Source organism: Garra rufa, chromosome 17 (assembly GCF_049309525.1).
Source record: "Garra rufa chromosome 17, GarRuf1.0, whole genome shotgun sequence".
Taxonomy (NCBI): domain Eukaryota; kingdom Metazoa; phylum Chordata; class Actinopteri; order Cypriniformes; family Cyprinidae; genus Garra; species Garra rufa.
In genome coordinates, this window is record NC_133377.1 from 9,766,788 (window position 1) to 9,786,327 (window position 19,540).

Genomic DNA, 19,540 nt, shown 5'->3' on the forward strand with positions numbered 1-19,540 from the left:
ACATTCAAAAGTTCTTTTCTCTGCTACAAACAAAAACAAGTGAGCTTTACCAGTGATGTATGTAATCGCTATATGGTAAAAACGGAACAGCCTACACACATTCCTGCGCGCACAAAAAAAAGGCACAAACTGTTCTAGCTTGTTTTGTTTTGGTCTAGATTCTTCCATGGCCTAATGAAACTGCTTCCTCCCTCTGTTTCTCCAGGATGTTTGATGTTTGGAGTGATCTCTCGTCCTTTTTTGTGGTCTTTGGTCGCTGGCCTCTAAACCTCACGATGCGGCGAGAAGAGGTCCGGAATCACGGTGCGGAAATGAACAAGGAGGACGTGCCTTTGTGTGAGAGTGTGTCAAGTGTCTTGATCTTAATAGCTGTGTAAACATTTCATTTGCATCTCATCTCTCGTCTGGATCGAGAAGTGGTCTGATGCATTACCTCAGCACAGATAAGTCAGCCCCATAATGACGCTTTGCATCTGCTCAGCAGTGGCTTCCTGCGTGTGTACGTGGGAGGAAACTCTCAACTCCCTCTCCCTTTTCCAAACTCTTTTCTTGCCATTTCCCCTCAAAGCACCTTTACTAGGTCATTTCATTGAAATAATACAATGATTTTTCTGATCCTCTGGCTGTTTTACACCACAGATCTGGTGTTTGGTTGGTTAACCGCTGTTTTCACACATCGTTATGGTAAGAGATCATTAGGCAGAAGTGGTGCAAGTGTACTTTGGGAAGAGATGTCAGCAGCTATTGGTATAGTCTGAATCACAGTACACACACACACACACACACACACAAATAACCTGTGGCCTCTCTTATACAGCACGTGTCCTACTCATACTCAAGTTTACCATGGCAACCAGTATCGGCCAGTTGCCTTGTTACAAACTAGAAGTGATTAGATTTGTAGATAAACTCTAAAAAATTAGTCACACAATAATATTAATAAAAACAACAGCTACCACAAATATAACAAGACTGTTACATTTTCCGAAGGCATTTGCATATCGCTGACACAGTGCTCTCTAGATATGACTAAGATCCCTCCTTCAATGTAAGTCTAAAAGTGCAGTCACATTTAGCATTGCTCATTCAACAATTTCACGTAGGGGTTCAAGTTTTTCATGTGAATTTGACACCTTGACCAACAGAAGTGATTTCTGTGTGAGTAGTACTTTGTGATTCACTACACTATTTGGCGCTTTTCCACTGCGTGGTACTACTCAGCTCGGCTCACTATACTTTGGCTCGGTTTGCCTTTCCACTGCAGTTTGGTAACGCTTCAAAGTGCCACCACTTCGTCTACTGACCACAATACAACCATTTCTTTTTTCCATGTTGCGTGCAATGCCATTTAAAGCAAGTTGTTTAAAAGGGTCCCCTTACGCAACAAAAATATATTTCTCAATATATTACGTGACAATATATTGTTGTATATCTTCATATATTGTGAAATTTACAAAGTGATATATCATATGCTATATTATATAATAATATATTGTAATATATTGCAATATATTTTACAATACTGCAATTATTGCCGTTTTCATATATTGAATAAATACATATTATTATACTATTTAATATATTATTATGTATATTGAAATATATCCCACATTATATGAAATTATATATTGGAAGAGGCATTGTATATATATATATGTAAATATATATTGTAATATATTGCAATATATTTTACAATACTGCAATTATTGCCGTTTTCATATATTGAATAAATACATATTATTATACTATTTAATATATTATTATGTATATTGAAATATATCCCACATTATATGAAATTATATATTGGAAGAGGCATTGTATATATATATATGTAAATATATATTGTAATATATTGCAATATATTTTACAATACTGCAATTATTGCCGTTTTCATATATTGAATAAATACATATTATTATACTATTTAATATATTATTATGTATATTGAAATATATCCCACATTATATGAAATTATATATTGGAAGAGGCATTGTATATATATATGTAAATATATATTGTAATATATTGCAATATATTTTACAATACTGCAATTATTGCCGTTTTCATATATTGAATAAATACATATTATTATACTATTTAATATATTATTATGTATATTGAAATATATCCCACATTATATGAAATTATATATTGGAAGAGGCATTGTATATATATATATGTAAATATATATTGTAATATATTGCAATATATTTTACAATACTGCAATTATTGCCGTTTTCATATATTGAATAAATACATATTATTATACTATTTAATATATTATTATGTATATTGAAATATATCCCACATTATATGAAATTATATATTGGAAGAGGCATTGTATATATATATGTAAATATATATTGTAATATATTGCAATATATTTTACAATACTGCAATTATTGCCGTTTTCATATATTGAATAAATACATATTATTATACTATTTAATATATTATTATGTATATTGAAATATATCCCACATTATATGAAATTATATATTGGAAGAGGCATTGTATATATATATATATATATATGTAAAATTATATGAGATAATATACCTCAATGTACAAGATAATATAATCAGATATATATGAGAACATATGTCTTAAATATGTTGAAAAATATATTGATTTATATTACATAATATATTATATATAATTATTATATTCTATACATGGCAAATATGAAATAATATAATGCACAATGCCTGTCATATATTTAAAAATATAATAGATTGAATAAGACATCAATATAGTTCACATTCACTGAATGAGGTTTATTTCAAAAGCAGCAGCTGAAAGGACAGTGACCCGAGAACAAACAGAATGTAGCTAGCGCTACAACCAATCAGAGACGTAGTCGGTCAGGTGACGTAGTCAGAGCAACGAAGATTTTTAATGAAAATCAGTGCACTGTGCAGTCTGTCAGTCAAATAATAGACATAGATAGGCACTAAACCTTTAAAAGTACACTGTAAAAAAAATCTCGTAAAAAAAAAACGGTCAAATGACTGGCTGCCAAACAAAAACCGTAATATTACAGTAAAATATCTTAATTGAAATAAAGTGCAAAAACAAAAATTTTACAGAAATTTTCATTAAAGGTTTTACAAAAAAAAAAAAAAAACATTTTACAGATTTTTCCTTGTTTCAATTACAATATTTTACTTTAATTTTACGGTTTTTGTTTGGCAGCCATAGCTGCCAGTCGTTTGACCTTTTTTTTTTTTTTTTTTTTTTTTTTTACAGTGTAAAACCCTTATTTGACAAATTTTACCTAGATTATTACAATGAAAGCACTAAATGTTCTACAGAGAAACACTGTTATTTTACAAATCATTACAATAAAAACCTTCAATAAAGTGTCAAAGCATGCTCAAGGTGGAAAATTAAGAGTTTTATTTAAAAGACAAAAAACAGTCTGCAACACAAAGTCTGTGCAAATGCCATATAAAATTAACATTTTACATTTCAGCTATTTTTTTTGTAAGAAATGCAGCACAATTACATTAAAAGAACATGAGACAGTTTCATCAAAACGTTTAATTAAATATGTTTAACTTAAAACTATTAGAAAATATTTCCTGATAATTCACTCAGCCCCATGTAATTCAAGATGTTCATATCTTTCTTTCTTTAAGTCATAAAGAAATTAAAGTTTTTGAGGAAAAGATTTCAGGATTTTTCTCCATATAGTGGACTTCAGTGGGATTAAGGTCAAGGATAAAGGTTTCAAAATTTCAATACAGCTTTCAAATGGCTTTACAAGTTCCCAGTGACCCTTATTCCTTGGATGTAGAGCCCTTTGAAGCTGCACTGACAATTAAATTTGGACCTCCAACCCGTTGGCTCCCATCGAAATATGGAAATATGTTTTCCTCAAAAACCTTTTCGACAGAAAAAGAGACAGGCATGAGCATCTTGAATGACACAGTATCAGCAGGAAATATTTGTATCAGAATTGAACTAGTCCTTTAAAACTGAATAAATACAAAACCAATACATCTACAAAAAGATTAACAATTTTATTAGTTTCAGATGTAAATTTAGATTATTGAATTTTTCATTACCAGTTATTCAGAGCTCCAAGGAGAAATTGAACTAAAAATGCATATCTATCTCATCCACATCATTTTATTTTAATCCACAATATTCTACTGACTCCCATGGGCTCCATATACAGTGGTGTCCAAAATTATTAGAACACTAGTATTTTTACCAGCTAAAAATGATTTTAATTCAGTTATGTCTATCTTTTGCTGTAGTGTTTCCATGGGTAATTTTATTTTATATTTCTAAACATTAATTTTGCCATTAAATGTAATAATCCAGTAAGATTTTTGTTTGACAACAGCCAGTGCTCCAAACAGAGATCTGATCATATAATCATCCATTCTGCACAGAATGACATGAAGAAACAGAACAAACTGAGACAGATTAAATCTAGAAGAACTGTGGCAACGTCTCCAAGATACTTCAAGAGACCCACCTGCAAACCTGAAAAACTATGAAAAACAAAATGAACGCTTGGAAATGTAAACTGATATTTCATACTGACACACTATAGCAAATGATAGAAATAACTAAGTTTAAACCATTAGTTAAGGTAGTTTAAATACTAGTGTTCTAATATTTTTGGGCACCACTGTAGCTCTGATAATTAATGTAGTGTGATAATAAGTAAAACCAAAACATACAACAAAAGGTTCATGACTGAACCAGAAGTGACAGACACACCAGATAAAGAGCAGTCCTCCTCCAAATGGCCAGGAATCAGCTGAATCAGCTGGGGGTAAAACAAAAACAAACAAAAAAACAAAAACAAATTTTAAACAAAAATTTTAAAAAAATACTACAAACACTCCTTTAAAAATAAATTAATGTTAGTGTGTCTTAATGTTAAAAATGAATACTTACTTCCTCCGAAGATCATGTAGTAGAAGAGTTTCATTCCCAAAGCTTCTGGATCATAAGGGGGAAACACACACACAAGCAATCAATTAAATTAAAATTAATTTGTTTGATAAAACACTATCTACTTACTGACAGACATGGGCTTGCGAAAATGTACTCACCAGCTCCATACAAATCTGCACAGCTGATCCAAAATCCTGGTTTACATCTAGTATTCTTCTCCATGGAGTCCAATGATCATGCTTTCACTCAGGTCCTCTCTCTGTCAGATGAGTTCACATAACAGTGTTCTCAGGTTACTCGTTTTGAAGTTCTGTCACATTTTGTGAGTTTAATCTTAAAACTAGCATGGGTGCACGACATGACCATATTATTTCACAATAGTAATATATCACAGTACAGTTATTTATAATATTGTATTTCATTCAACATACGATCAAAGTAGTTTCAAACAATAGGACTAATACAAAGGCAAGTTAAGTACATTTAATGATTTTCTCTTTAATATTTTGTTGTTTGATTATAATTAAGACCGACTGAGGGTAAGGTTAGGCTTAATTATACTGCTGTAACTTTAAGAACAAAATGGCCAGATCCAGTACGTTACACTTGCGCCTAACCTGGTTTGTTAATCTTGACTCAAAACATTAGCGACTGTATTTAGGTCAATTAAATCTTAAGTAAACTGTCTATATTTGACTATTCAAGTTAGGTGCAGATTTCTTTCACTTCATATTCGGTAAGACATAAATATAACGTTCCTGCCTAGCTGCAGCAAACAGTATTAACTCATACTAACAAAACACAGTAACACACACTGGTAGGATAATAAAATATGTAATCGCGATTAGCATATCACTTCAGTACACTCTATCTTAATGTAACTGACGTTATAGTATAATAGTAAAAGGTACTTACCTTTTGCAGTTTGCATGTCCTTTAGCTGCTGGTAAAAAAAATCCATATTCGCGTTTTTTTGGTTCTCAATCTTCATTCCACAACCAAAACTCGCTCAAAATATGAATTAAACAGTCCGACAATAATCCATGTGAAAGCCGTTGCTAGAGGCAGTGTTGCCACTGATCTATATAATGACTGGATTGCTCATTGCGTTCTAAAATGCCGTTAGGCAGTGAAGCCACCGGAAGTGTTCGATCCGCCATCTTACTATTCCCTACCGGCAGAGTGCGCCATCAGTGTTGCCAGACGTACGATAATTATCGTATTTGTACCATAATTTTGACCTCTGTACGATGTACGATCAATAATACCACAATGTACGATAATTTCTGAATTTTGTGACACCATGGTCGTTGTAATTATAGAGCTTCTATTCTCAAAGATGTAGTTGTGTGGATCCTACGTCTACCTTCATGATTGTGAGGAGACGTGAACGTGGTGTTACGCATCCAATCTTACGTCTTCTCAACCAATCATCGTGGAGAATGGCTCTCTCTCACGAGCACAAGTTAACGTTCCTGTCGCACTTAGGTCAGTTGTTTCAAAACTGAGGTTGTTAGTTTAAAAATAAAGTATAGAAATTGAGTGCTGAAAAGGATAAATAGCTGTAACATCTAGATAAATAGCTGTATTTTGAACGTTTGACTCGGGTAAGATAATTAGTTTTTATCATTACAATAAGGTATAGAAAATGAGTGCTGAAAAGGACAATAGCTGTAACATCTAGATAAATAGCCGATCTTTATTTTGAACGTTTGACTTAAATATGATAATTTTCTCCCAAATACGATAATTTTGAGCTTCTGGTACGATACTTGGACATTTCCAATCTGGCAACACTGTGCGCCATTGAATTCGCATGTAAACCACTGACCTAAAATCACCCGATTTGAAGCGTTTCATTCACACATCATTAGTTTTGAGGATATGTGTATGTAAATAAATTATACTTAAGATGTTATCTGGAATGTTTATGGTCTTTTCGGGCTGGATAAGCGATATATATTGAAATCGTTTAGGTGGGTGTGTCAGCTGCGCACTTGCAGACACAGGTGAGTTAACTGAACCAAAACGAAAATATATTTATGTACCCAATTATGCAGGAAATTATAAACAAAACCGTGTATATGGTATTAGTAGCCTACCTGAAATTGTATCGATTGTACAATATTGCTCTTGTACTATAAATTAAAATCTTTGAAATAAAGCTTAATGTCTTTAAGTAGTCAGCGCGGTATGGTGCGTTTTTTTTTTAATGAGCAGCATCTATTTCAGTCTCTTCAAATCACCAAATTCTGTAATGATTTACTAACATTACTGTTTCCATGTGAGTAAAATGCTGTGTATATATGTTGAATTAATTATTAATTTAACGAACAAATCATTACCTGCTTCAAAATTAATAATGTTATTAATGAATATATAATAATATAACATACAATAAACGAATTAATAACAAAAGTATTGTTGAAACATGCAGTTAGCCTACTGTACGAATAAATACAACAAAATGACATAAACAGTGATTATTCAGATTTATGAGCACATTTTCTTTTGTAAACATATGTTGAACGCCCGATGTTTATGCTTATCTGATGTACATGACTGTAATGTAGGCTTTATGAACGTACATTTTTAATAAGCAGAGGGAATTCCCGACAATAAACAAATAACCGTTTACATGCTTAGGACGTTTGCGTTGTAAAAATGCACAGTGAGACTTCAGATATAAAAACGCTGACTTGTTATGTGATGTTTTCTCAATGAAATCGTATGATCTCCTATTCATTCAATGGAATGTATGCGAATAGTAGGGAATACTAATATGGCGGCGCGGTGGCTTCACTTTTATGACGTCATGAGCAATCCAGTTCTCTATTATAGATCAGTGAGTGTTGCCAACTTTTTTCAATGGAAAGAAGCTAAACCCTGCTTGCGCCAAATGTCGCTAAATGACGTCATACGCTCATTAGCATATTCATGACGTCAGTACGTCGCGTTGTCTTGCGTCTCTGTGCTCACATACTGCTATTTGATGCAGCCAAATTCAATAAAACTGTTTTCATTTATATATTTCATAGATATGATATATTTTACGGTTTCTTTTGTCAGACAACGGGGTAAATATGAAATAGTGACTGAAACGCAGCCCATTAGGACTACATAACCAGCTCTCGAAGATATATCTACACTAAAATCGTTATTCATAATCACGACATTGTCTAAAAAAATCAAGTACACATATGATTAAGACAATGGCTGTGCTGTGATTTCGGGCTATACTTGCATGTAAAATAGAGTTAGAAGCATCAGAATATATTTTTTTTATCTGAAAATGCTGCTTCTCTGCCGCTCACTGAACAGAGCAGACGCAGAGAGAGGGAGAGCGTGCGCGCGGCAGTACCAGAGTATGGCGTTCATCCAGGTTCAAATATATGACGCTGCAACGTGCACTCGTCTCACTGAACGTCTCACTGACGTCTTAAATTTTTTTTTTTTTGCTATTAAATCCATTCATTTTAAGACGCAGACGAGACGTAGACGTGACGTAGACGTCACGCAGACGTCACGTAAATCACGTGTGGCAGTGAAGTGTTGAGCCAGACGTCACGCGTGATTCACGTGTAGCAGTGAAGTAATTTATTTATTTTTTCTCTAACACGTATCATAACACGGTGCTCACACGGCTCATTGCAGTGTGTGAGCCAATGCACAATTTACTTGCCCTTCATTCATTCCTCTCAATGAACGTGACATCTGCGTCTGACTTGTAACGTGACGTCTGCGTCTGTCTCTCTCTCTCTCTCTTTTTTTTTTTGCAGTTCCAAGCATCTTTTTCCCGATTAACTTATACATTAATTACGTGCATATTATTTTTTTTTCAAGATAACAAAGTATACAAGTCTATAAGTGCTGCTGCTCCGATTTGATTGTTATTTTATAGCAATAGCAGGAGGATTCCTCAACAATGATAATGCACATATGTTATAGGCCACGGTCTGTTTTTTTATAGTATAGGCTAAATAAAATCCACGAGCCAGCACGTTTCAGTGACCTATACATAAGACTCGCTCTGAAAGACTCTGAAAGACATTAGTTTTGCATGTACTGTATATACAATTAGAGGAGTATGCTACATTTTGAGAAAAAATAACTTTCTATACAATCTTTTCCAATTAACCTATCTATTCTTTTTATTAACTGACAATCCCAAACAACTCTGCGCCCTGCGAGCGTTTTGGTGCAAAAGTCTTTGCAGATTTTATGTCGATGTTGTGAGCGCAGGAATATTTCCAATATTAGAAAAGCTAAACTGGACAGTCCTCCTTGAAACATTGTGCTCCGGAGAAATGTCTTGATCACTTGTGAACGAACGAAAATGTACGGCAAAATCCTGTGACAATCCTGATATAAGCAGCTACAATCATTTTATGTTTTAATATACCCTATGCCAGTATAATTTGTAATTGTAATTATAATTTTATAGTAGCCTATATTTTATAATATTTTAATTTTAATAGAATTATAAAATAAATATAATGGGGCCTGTTTTAGGCTTTTCCTTATTTTTATATTTTAGACATTCATCAATAATGGAGATGAATAAAAAAATTACTTGCCATCTCTTCATTGGACGTGCCTTTATATAGAAATATCTTTACATCTTTACAGATAACCTAATGAAGGTTTCTATTTTCGATTTGAATTATTTCGTTTTAAAGTGGTAATTTAAAGCTTTCTATGTTCATTGTGAAGCGATGCTGTTCAAGAACAGACGGCAGAAAGCGCATCTTCTGTTTTCCTTTATTTTATAAACGCACAACGAGTTGTTTATTGTGAGTGCACTGTGCACTAAAAGAAAAATTGTCCCGTTACAGGTCAGAATGATTTTACTCCTACCTTTATGAGCATAAATGAAGACATTATGTTTTGATAGTTTTTACACAAAAAAAGTGATTGCACTGGTGCCTCCATTTCAAGCTGCTTCAGCTGCCTTCAAGTCTCCACACAAACGATATTTGTCCAACAGCGCGCAATTATCAAGGTTAAACGTTTAAACTAACATGTGTGATATGCTTGAACTGTATATTATATATAGATTTTAATTTAGGCAAGTCCTTATGCTTTGAGAAGGCTAAATTGATCAAATATATATGATCGACTCACTGCTGCTGGCCGCTTCTCATCATTACTTTAAAAACATACAATTAACGAACAAAAATGCTTCAAAAGTTTTGCTTAATTAACTCAATAAAAAAAACTAAACGAAATATAATCACTTTTCCATTTTTAAAACGAACTAATTTAATAGCAGAAACTAAGCATGCTTTTGATAGATGTATTCTACCATTTTGTTTTGTTGAGTTTGAGCCGTCATCATTTGACCTTAACAAAAAAAAAAAAAAAAAAAAAAAAACACTGCGTACCCTTGGAAGAAATCCTGTATGTGCGTATTTTATATATATATATATATATTTTTTTTTTTTGTTTGTTTTTTTGTTTTTTGTTTTTTTTTGGTGAGTGAGATTTGCAAGGTTAGTGATAATGTTTGAATAACTTGAAATGAAACGTTAAAATTATCAATTTCTAATGTTTTTATTAAATTGTAATCACATTAAATACAATTCAGTCCCATTAAAAATATTTTATTGGCCTACGTGACACCTGCGTCTATTTTCTTTCCTAAAAAGACGAGTTTATGAGTTAGCCTTACCCTAGAGCTGGTTCACCCTCCGCCTATGACGACTTGCCTAAAATAAAATCTATAGATATTAAGGAGTTCAAGCATATCAAAATGTTAAACGTTTAACACATCTGTGCGCTCTTAGACTCATATATTTATCTTTATAGTGGAGGCTAGTGCGCGCTTTACTAGACATGGAGGAGCAAGCGCGAACACTTGCATTGCAAATATCTTAAAATAGGCCGACTTTTTTTTTGCACGTAAAGGTAAGAGTAATCGGCTACATTATTCGTAACTTTAAAGGATCTATGTGTATTTGCGTGCATGCACTCACAAACAATATCAACAAATTGTTGTGCTTTTTCTATTTAAAAAAATAAATAAAGAGGATGGGCTCTCTTGTTCAGGAACAGGAATCTTTAGGCAATCTTTAGCCTTTTATGTGCGCTTGATCGTGGATTTGTGGAACTCCTGAAAATGCGCTGAAGGCGCGCTCACTGGTGCCCGTTGGGCTCGGGCAGGGCTCTGGTCACTTGTATTAGGTTTGTGTCTATTTTGATGAGTAAGCTTATTATTTTGTAAAAAAAAAAAAGGCCACTATTAAGTATATATATTTAAGTGTCTTATTTAGTTTCTTTTGATATCAGCTAAGTTGACGCATCCTTTCCGTGAGCCAACCAGGGGTCTGGAAATGACGCGCAGCTTCTGCTCCCGCCTACCGTGCAGAGTTCAATAGTTCGGAAAAGTGTATGGATGCAAGCTGTACTGTGATGACTTTTCTTTGCTAAAGTTGTGTGTGTGCGTGCCTGCCTATTAAAAAACAGACACATGCAAGCTTGTGGTGACAATAAATGGGTTATTCCCCCAGAAGTCTCTGACCGGACGCTTTGTGGTGGATCTGTTATCAACCGGCATATTCAATTAAAAGAGATGAGCTATAAGTAGACACTAATTTTTACATATTTCTTGTCAGTTTTAAATATAATTTTGAAAGCCATTTTAAATATAATTTTAAGAGAAGAGAAAAGAAAACAAAGACAGTCTTGATCTGGTAACCACAATACCCTAAATAAATGGATGAACTGCAATAATACAGAGAAACGCATGAACAGAAACGGTAAAATACAGATTCTGCTGAGAGTTTTGTTGTTGTTGTTGTTTTAAGCCATATCAAAGCATACAGCCCCACACATGACATGCAGGAAAAAAAAAGTCAGCAGGAATTCGTTTTCTTATTTTACTAAATTGAGTGCATGAATATTCGTTACCTCAATTTAATGTCGTGCACACGACATTGCTAAATTGTGACCAGGATTTAGTTAAATCAAAGCAACGAACGAATTAAGCCTGAATTAATCAATGATGGCCAACCCGTTGATCGCAATCGTCTGTTAGACCTGAGACTGTTGCTGTAAAAAAAAAAAAATTCAGTATAGGCCTTCCTGAAAAAAATACATAATGTTAATTTTTTTTCAAACGCCTAACTTTTTTTTATCTTCTTTGCTTTAATTTACGTTTAAAACATAATACGATTCTTTGAAAAAAAGAGCGACACTTAGCCTATCTTATTGTTCTTTTATTTATTTTTTCCATTTTTTTTAAAAAAATTGAATATTTTTACTCAGCAGTAATTTTGTATTGATAAGATGTCTATATTATGAAAAATAATATGCAATATTAAATCAATAAATCCAGTTAAAATGCAGAAAAAATATTAAGCAGCACAATTGCTTTGATTTTTTTTTTTTGGTATAATTCTGTCAGATCGTCTGTCAAACAAACTTTGGTGAAACTATAAAACTTATAACGTTTACAAATGCAATCTTTTGTATTGGTCTAGAGACTCCTATTGGTAAATACATGCTAGCTAGAACATCTTTTTAGGGCAGACGCAGACGTCACGCAGACGTTCAGGCAATCGAACTGTAGTTTGGCAGACGCAGACGTCACGTTCGGCAGACGCAGACGTCACGTTCGGCAGACGTAGACGTCACGTTCGACAGACGCAGACGTCACGTTCAGTGAGACGAGTGCACGTTGCAGCGTCATATATTTGAACCTGGATGAACGCCATACCAGAGAGTCTCATAAGCTAAATCAGTGTTTTTCAACCACTGTGCCGCGGTACACTAGTGTGCCGTGAGAGATCGTCAGGTGTGCCGTGGGAAATTATTCAATTTCACCTAAAACAGGCCCAGGTTTCACACTGAATAGGTAGAAATATGAAAGATCAAAAAAAATGTTTTCATTGTGTTTGTTTGATTCCTATTCAAGACACTTTGATAAGAATGACTGTATATTGTTAATTGAACTTTTTATTTGACAGAAGAAGGAATATCAGGGCTCGAAATTGCGACCATTTTGGTCGCATATGCTCCCAAAATTTAATCTGCGCGACCTCTAAATATATTTGGGAGCATTTGTGCGAGTGCGAGAAATTGTTGTAGTGCGACTTGTTTTTATTTCTTTACAAAACTTTCGCTAGCTATTGCACAGACTGCTGTGAGCTGATGCAGTGACAGCCTCGCCGTTCTCTCTCCAATATTACATAACCAATTAAACGTAATCTTTAATTCTTAGCTTAAATTCAGATGTGAGATATTAGCCGTCAATCACGTCACTGACACTGCGCTCCGCTCCGCTGAAACCGAACGTTTTTTTTTTTTGCTGCAAATGTTTCTCTCTCTCTCTCTCTCTCTCTCTCTCTCTCTCTCTCTCTCTCTCTCTCTCTCTCTCTCTCTCTCTCTCTCTCTCTCAACCTCCGTTTCGGATTTGCACAAACTGCATTGCAATTAAGGGTGTGTGATGTGACTTGATCGTGATTTTTGATTGTGGACCATTATAATCTCTTCACAATATGCTTATGAAGAAATATAGTATAGTGCACATTCTGTCATATGCAATTCTGGCGCCTCCGCCTCAGTATATAATGTACAAGGCATACATTCACATCAGACTTTTCGAAATCCCGTTTGTGGTCCCCCACTTTCAAATTCTTTTGTTAAATTAATGCGTTGATGCATGATCAGCACTGCCGAGAGTTTCGTGCGATCGTCAAAACGAAACCGAAAGCAAAACAGGCACGCGCATTCAAAGGCAATTTTGATACATTGGGTTTAGAGAGCGACTCCCCAATGTACGCAAATTAGGCTACATAACATATCTAGGCTGTTATTAGTATATGTGGGTTATAATATCTTCATAGGTTGTGTATTTGTCAATAGCTCTGTATCATGCTTGAAAAATTTGGTCTCTATTTGCACTTTGAAATTGAGAGAGTAGCCTACTTTGATTATGGCTGCATTTATTGTTTGCCCTTAATAGGATTAAGAAAGAATTGTGTAGTTTATTTTTTGTTATTTCTACCATAGATTGTTTAAAAATGCAGTGGTTGCCTCTAATTTAAATGGCTCTACCTATAATAGAGAAAATAAACATCTTGTTCATGTACTCATATTTTAATATATTCTTGTCCCTTGCTTAAGGTTTAAAATAAATATTTTTAAAAAAGCCTTTTAGAATCTAGAGTCAGCCCGTTTGCTTGTAAAGCATCAGCAATCAGAATCAGCCATAAAAAATTAAGTTTGGTGCATTACTAAAAAGAAATGCCAGGATGCTGGCTGATCTGCTCAATTGGCAGTTGTGGTGCTCCTTAATATTCAGTGGGTGCTCCTAAATTTTTTTTGGTGCTCCTTACTTTTTGGGCGCTACCAAGTAAAAAAGTTAATTTCGAGCCCTGAATATGAAAGATCATAAAATACTTTTTTCTTTGTGTTTATTTGATTCCTGTTCAAGACACTTCGATAAGAATGGCTGTATATTGTAGGCTACAGAGTTACATTTTTTTACAGTTTCGATTGCTGGTGTGCCTTGTGATTTTTTTCATTAAAAATGTACCTTGGCTCAAAAAAGGTTGAAAAACACTGAGCTAAATAAGGTTTTTCCAAGAAGTCACTAGATTTGTCGCTAGGCGCTTTTTTGAAAAAAAAAAAAAAAAAGTCGCTAAGGGGGTCTGAAAAGTCGCTAAATATAGCGACAAAGTCGCCAAGTTGGCAACACTGGTTAGAGGAGCGACCGAAGCAACAGAGGCCGATCAGCATATTCAAATTTGACCGGGAAACGGCTCCCTACTAGTCATTGGCCAGAATAATTAACAGCAGCAATAACCAAAGGGTCATTGGCTGTCGCCGGTACCGTCATAGATTGCGATTTGCAGTGTTTCCGCCGGTAATGCCTCGTGTTTTAAATAAGAAACGCGCGTCAATTGAGCGATATAGCGTTTTCAGCGTTTAACAACTTAAATTATGCCCTGCTCCTCACACTAAATTATTAGCCTATACTGTATATTCCACCAGAGAGGACTGCGACTGCAACGCTTTGTCATTTGGACTACTGTGGTACTGCTTTTTGACATGACTTCTGCAAATAAATTATACACTTTTATTGGTTAATTTGTTCTTTATAAAAAATAAACCATTTTTAATGCAATGTATTTTTATTGCATGGTTACACGATTCGTGGATTTTCAGATTGATTTTCTATTTTAAATATATTCTACTTCTGTTTTATATAAAATTACAGAGTTTTAATGTAAAATACACCTAAATATAAAACTACTTTTTACTTTCAAATTACAAAAATAACATTAACTTGTTAGTATGGACATAAACCTTAATGAGCTACATTATTTAATTACAGATTGTTTTTGTAATTTTACATCAATGTGTAAGTAATTTAAGAAAACAGAAAAAATACTGTAAAAAATACCAAAATGTTTTGTATAAAAAAAATTTTTCATTAATGTAATAATACTTAAAATAACAGTTAAGTTGTTAATTTACCGATATTGTTTGTAATTTTACAGTTTTTAACATAATTTAAAATAACACAAATACTGAAAATAATACAGTAATTTTCCTGTATAAAAAAATAGAAAAAAATACTTTAATTTGTCTTTAATGATATAGAACCTAAAATAGCAGTCAAGTTGTTAGTTTACAGATATTGTTAGTAATATTACTAAGTTTTGAATGTAATTTGAAATGACAGAAAACTACTGTAAAAAATTTTTTTCTGTAAAATTAGTTTTTTTTTTATCAATGTAAACAGAAACCATGCACAGACAAATCCAAATTACACCCTGCGGCTCGTGACGATACATAGATGTCCTAAGACACGAGTCGTTTACACGCCACAGATCGCTTACGGCGTTTGCGTATACTACACCAGAGCGCGTTCACATGTGACGAGCCGGATGATGAACTCCTGCTCAGGACAGATGGACGTGACTGTGTAACAAAAGTAAAAAATTATATAAATACTGTTCAGTTTTCCACGCGTAATTCATGGAACCAGGAATTCATGTCTGACAGAACTTATGGTCGCAGGTCAGTCATCAGAAATTTCAATTTTGACAATATGGGACCTTTAAGTGATTTGAGAGTAACTAGACTGACATTGGAAGCAAATGTAATCTGCTGCCGCTAGGGGTGCGGCTAGATTCTAGGCTACATATATGGTCCATCCATATATAATGTAAAATGTATTGAATGTCATTCAAAAATCTGATTTGGTTTATTGTTAATCAACCTCTCTATAAACCTATGCATGAGCTTGCTTAACTCATAGAAAAAAATACTTTGTTTCAATAAAAATACATGCAATAATGTAATACCGTTTTGTTTGCATATCAATGTATTTTAATATATGAATCAATATATAGCAATAGGTTGTCCGTCCAAATATTGCTATATATTTTCAAATATATGAGGAAGTTTCTGATATATTGAAATATATTTTCTAATGTATTGCAGTATAAATTCTAGTATATTGCAATATATTTTTGTTGCGTAAGGGTCATGATATGAGAAATCAATTTAGCCTTGATCTTTTGACATATAGGAGGTCTTTGTACCATTAAAACATCCTCCTCATTATAAACAAAGCTTGTATTCAATCAAGCTCCAAAAACTCGGGAGAAACGGAAAGCTTGTTTGGATCTGAGGTGAAAGATAATGTCACCAGGGCACAAACTTTTGCATAAACACTGCCTCCAGAACAAGGCATTGACAAATAGTTGTCTTCTCACCATAGGCCCCACCCACTGAACGTCAGCCGATGTGTTGCATCGCATCAAAAGCAAACAGAGATTACAATTACTGCCACTATCTTGTCTACACTTAAGACAGCATACAGATAGGCATTTGCTTTCTGACACAGTCTACATGTTTGATTCGGTCGTCAACAGGACAAATAAAGTAAAAGAACGTTTGCTTTGGTTTAAACAGTTTGTTTGCGTCTTTGTATCAAAGGGATCCCAGCATAAGGAACAAGTGGATGGTTTATTTTTAATGGCAGCGAAGGGGTGTTAATACTGTTTCATATGCAACGATGTTAACCAATCACAACAGTGGCCAATTCCTGATAAGCCTTAAGGGACCCACCCTCTAAAAACAGGTTGTTTTAGACAGAGGGTCAGAATGAGGGTTGAAAATAATCATTTTTACACATATTTAAATCCATGTCATGACCTCTTTAAACAGTTGTGCAAACAAGTTATACTGCGGTGGCTGTTGCTGACTATTTAAATCTAGCAGTGTCGCAAATCCAATGATGCTGGTAGTGATGATTTTTTCTGACCAATCAGTGATCTGCAGTGTTTACACGTCACATTTTTGTATCGGTAAGGCACGCTTGGAACATTAACTGAGGTGGTACTATATAAAGTACCATGTATTAGGTACTTTACACATTGGGAAACCCCCCAAAAGTGAGCTTTATAGAGCCGTACCATCCAGTTGAAAAGTGTCAGCTGACAGTGGACAACAGACTTTTTGCTGTAAAAAAATTTGCTAATGTGATTGTGTCTTAATGCAGTGGTTCACAATCCAGATCCTGAAGTACCACCATCGCTGCACATTGTGTAAGTCTCCCTAATAAAACACACTGATTGATCTCATTGGTTAATTTGTAAGGACTTCAAGACCTGAAATGGTTGTGCCAGTTGAGAGAGTACTCCAGGACCAGGTTTGGAAACCACTGGCTTAAGGGATTTTGTCATCCCCTAAGCAATAAACATATTTCTGATTGCTTAAAACTCTTCTTAATATGTCACACAATATGAAGTATCATCCATGTCCATTACATCCACACTTTCATGAGCTTTATACATAATTTTGTGTATTATCTTGTAAAGAGTACTGTTTTAAACACGGCAACGGTTGATTATGGTATAATGTTCCTGGAATAAAAAGATCAAGTCTGAATAGTCAATGTAAGATTTAAAATTCAGATCAGACTTCAAGAAACACTGATTCAAATAATTTAAGTTGAAAAGAGAATTAATGAATTGTGGCTGCGTCTTCAGAACATCTACTTAATCTGATGAGTTAACCACATGATCATGTGAAAGATAACCTTGGTCAAACTTAATTTGGAAAAAGAACATGCACAAAGCCAGTTCAAGTGAAGTAAGCATGAATTTCTGTGAATCAAAAACTACCACTAGGTTCAAGCTTTGAAAGGTAAGAATCAGCTCCATTTTGCTGTATATAACCACTATGACCCTTAAACCTTCTCTATTAGTGAAAATACCGGAAGGCAAGTAAGATATAGCTTCCTTATCAGGGTGAATGTCTGACTACTATTTTACTATCACTTCATCAGCCCTGGGGAGCTGCTGGATATAGGTAGTCATCATCCATGCAACTGTTAACTGATGCCAAAAATTATCCTGGAAATCATCGCTCTGCACACCCGCATGAAGCACAGCGCGAGAACAGTATCATAGCTCTTGTAACCACAAGGTCAAGCACAATTCAGATCTGGTGCAATTAATCTGTATTTACTAGGTTTATAGGTAAATCAAAAGCCATTTATAAGATACTATTAACGTAGAAAAATGAAGAACATTTAACAATGGGGGCAAGGTGGGGTGGGGAAGGTGAATAACCAGCACTCTCTCCACCCTCAATACCACGACTGAGGTGAGTCCCTTGAGCAAGGCACCGTTCCCCCAACTGCTCCCCGGGCGCCGCAGCAATGGCTGCCCACTGCTCCGGGTGTGTGTTCACGGTGTGTGTGTGTGTGTGTGTGTGTGTGTGTGTGTGTGTGTTCACTACTGTGTGTGTGCACTTGGATGGGTTAAATGCAGAGCACAAATTCCTAGTATGGGTCACCATACTTGGCCTCACTTCACCTCCTCCTCCTCCAATGCACCCATGCAAAATGCCTAACCCTAATCCTAACCCATTCATGAATGATTAAAGTACTCAAATCAATTAAATATAGTTTGAAAAACTTGCACACTCAACTAAAATAAACTACTCCTTCGTGGTTCAGGCCTTAATTAATTATAGGCAGATAAAGTCTGCTAAAGTAAGATATAGAGTATATAAATTTTATCTAAAGTTGTTAAGGATTTTATACCCTAAAGCAGGGGTGCCTAAACCTGCTCCTGGAGGGTTTAGCTTCATCTTTCCCCAACACATCTGCCTGGAAGCTTCTAGTGACCTTGATTAGCTTGTTTAGGTGTTTCATTTGGGTTAAAGCTTAACTCGGCAGGACAGTGGCCTTCCAGGAGTGAAATTTGACACTCCTAGTCTAAGGCTTAGACGACAGGTGTCTAATTCCACTATTAGAGGGGCACTGTCCTGCAACTCTAACCCTATTTAACACACTTGAATCAGCTAATCAAGGTCTTCAGGATAACTACAGTAGGAACCTCCAAGCAGGTGTGTCAAAGCTAAACTCTGCAGGAAAATGGCCCTCTAATAGCAGGATTGGGCACTAGGAGGCTCCGTATAAACCAACCAGTCTGTGGCAACATCTAAAACTAAAGCAGTTTGCCACCAAGAATTCCTTCGACAATTTGCTGAAGGAGAACCATAGCTGTAAAGTTAAAAGAAACAAACAAAAAACAGTAATGGCTAGCAAGCCACATGCAATCAGGGACGATATAATTTTACCTGCGGACAAAGCTAT

General features: G+C 34.7%; 1 long non-coding RNA gene across 1 annotated transcript; it reads right to left on the minus strand.

Moving 5' to 3' along the window:
* Positions 1-4,648: 4,648 nt before the first annotated feature.
* Positions 4,649-5,175, minus strand: LOC141289633 (uncharacterized). Its single transcript, XR_012339961.1, has 3 exons — positions 5,076-5,175; positions 4,918-4,959; positions 4,649-4,777 (listed from the first exon to the last, which is right to left on the minus strand). It is a non-coding gene; the product is annotated as an uncharacterized lncRNA (long non-coding RNA).
* Between the last annotated feature and the right edge of the window lie 14,365 nt (positions 5,176-19,540).